Below are 2,488 nucleotides of genomic sequence, written 5' to 3' on the forward strand. Positions count from 1 at the left end.
GGTGCAGCCATACTTTGGACCGTTTCACATTTCCAACTTTATGGGGACAGTTTGGGGAATGACCCTTCTTGTTTCATCAGCTCAGCGAATGGAAAACRTAAGCCAGAGTTTCTCGTCCAACATCAGTGTCTGACCTTCTAAATGCTGTTCTGGAAGAAGGGTAAAAAATTAACACTCCTTAAACTTTTGGAAAATCTTCCTACAATAGTTGAAACATGAATTTGTGATTTCTATTTCACTGCCTTCACAATGCCTTCAACCAACTAGAAAACCTTTTTAAAAGCAAAGCTACTGCTTAATGAGGACACTACAAGTTGTTGTTCTGTCCTCCACTGTCTCTCTTTCATTACACATCCATAAACACAGAGGTCATGACCTCCCAGCTGACGCTTCACTCCAAGCTGCAGCCTGTTCAGTAATGTTGGWCTGRACTGATTCAGCTTTGTTTTCCCAGGGAAGCCTCGTCACTCGGCACGCTGAGACACTGAGAAGAGTTAGCATGAATGCTAAAAGGCCTCTTACACAGTTTCCCTGTTTGCAGCCTTTTTTCCAATGAAGTGCTTATGCAGCAATCAGTGAATTCAGGTTTGTTGAAAAAGATGAAATATCTTCTTAAAATTCTTATTTGAAAGTCCTTGTCAGATTATATCAGACTGCTAAGGCATGTTGTTGTTATATCTTCTTCTCCTCACTAGAGTAGCGGAAGAAAACTTTAAGAAAATGAAGATAAATKAATTCATTTACATACATATAAATATTCATAGAAGGATAATGGACACTTTTAAACTCTAGTCCACTCAAAAAAACATTACCTACAGTAAATACTCCAGCTTGAATGTGAGATTTAAATGGCACTTTTGCAGTAAAGATGCAGAAGTCAGCTGAGTTGTTGTCTCTCTTGGAGACCTAACAAACCGGCTTCCTTCTGGGGCTTTAAAAGCACTCTGGTGAATCCAGTCAGTCTTTTATTCATCATACTGGTAAATAATGGCTTGAGCATTTTTACTCTGAAATACATTGGCCTCACCGTCACTGAGCTCCAATTTCTCTGACTAGACTGAGAATATTTTATAGTTGTAAACTCAATACCATTGTCTTAAAAAAGGGTATTTCTAAAATTATGATCTATTTAATAACATAATTTTGGAAGAGGTTTTGTAAGTTTAGTGCTATGGTCTCAACTAAACCTTTTTTTGTTCACAAAGTCTTCAAAATTAATTTTATTTGTTGTTTTGGTTATTTATTTTGTATATTTAAAATTATTCCAGTTCCAGTGTTAAATGTTCATTAGATTTAAAGTTTACTCGTCTTTCAGAAGGTGCTCTTGTATTATTATTTTTGCCATTACCATAATATCACTTGAACATGGTCTGAAAACAACAATGTTATCGTTTATCACAATAACTTCTGGAACAATTTAGTGTCCAGCTAAATCTGTTACTGYGATTGGTCGAGTYTTTCTMYAACTACTTTCTTGTTGAACTTCTCAGATGCATTTGGATAATGTTTATAGACRTGTAATACATCCAAATCACCAGGCTGAACTCCTATAGTTGTCCTCGCTGAGTTTTCCTAACACTCCCAGCAACAGAAGCACAGGCTGCTWTTAAAAATCAKCACTRWGCTTCTTTTGTTGCCAGGAATGAAATTATTATMACAACTAACATTGCCAACTTGCGGCTTTTACAGATCAAAGACCTCTTCTGCTTTTGATTTCCCTTAAACCATTTCTTATTCATTAATCCCGTCACATTATAGAGCTCGACTCAACATCACGTCACTTCCTTCCTCCTCAAATTCCCCTGAAGGCTTCTGGGAACAGCAGACGCTTTAAAAAGGGAGTCAACTATAAAAGCATAACGTAAGCAAATGTTGTGGGAAATCGTGGCAGACAAAGCTGCAGATTGCTGACTGTGGAGATTATATTGGAACATTTTTTAAGMAATGGGTCCAAATATTGTCACTACAGTCTGACTGCAGTGAAGTCAGATGCTTCATATCTGGACTTATCATTAATTTTAATTAATTTCAATAATACTCAGCTTGAAAATGTTGTTCTTTTTATGGAATTATTAGAGCAAAATTTGGATCTTTTTAAATATAGTATACATTATATAACATCATTTTAGAAGAGGAAAAGATAAACAAATGGAAATAATGATATAGAAATTTTTTAAAAGGTTATTATTGTTCTGTTGTGTCTTTAAATTATAAAAATKATGTCTTTAAATTATGGATTTGCAGTGAAGGCTGTCAGGAAGGGGCTGAATACAAATGCACGCCACACGTTTCAGATTCATTCTGGTACAGATTTATGAATGCATTTATGCATTTCTTTACATTTGTCCTCCACATAAAATCCCAACAAACTTCACCAGTTTGTGGCTTTAATGAGGGAAAACTGGAAAAACGTTCATTGCAATTGAGATACAGACAGCAATTAACATGTAAACTACATTTGTTTTTTAAGCTGTTTTTACAGTCATAA

The 2,488-nt window shown here is 35.4% G+C and overlaps 2 protein-coding genes across 9 annotated transcripts in view; both read left to right on the forward strand.

The window, feature by feature from the left end:
• LOC108165641 (pleckstrin homology domain-containing family A member 4-like) overlaps positions 1–2,488 on the forward strand; it is a 32,886-nt gene that overhangs the window by 28,994 nt on the left and 1,404 nt on the right. The gene's annotated exons all lie outside the window — the stretch shown is intronic.
• Positions 1–2,488, forward strand: part of LOC103481232 (liprin-alpha-3-like) — a 38,845-nt gene that overhangs the window by 4,809 nt on the left and 31,548 nt on the right. Inside the window, exon 2 of one of the 8 annotated variants that reach the window (XM_017310760.1) lies at positions 455–585. The exons of the other annotated variants lie outside the window; for them this stretch is intronic. The gene's annotated coding sequence lies outside the window, so the exon portion shown is untranslated. The remainder of the gene's footprint in view (positions 1–454; positions 586–2,488) is intronic. 8 annotated transcript variants of the gene reach the window in all.

This window comes from Poecilia reticulata, linkage group LG19, assembly GCF_000633615.1.
Source record: "Poecilia reticulata strain Guanapo linkage group LG19, Guppy_female_1.0+MT, whole genome shotgun sequence".
Classification (NCBI taxonomy): Eukaryota; Metazoa; Chordata; class Actinopteri; order Cyprinodontiformes; family Poeciliidae; genus Poecilia; species Poecilia reticulata.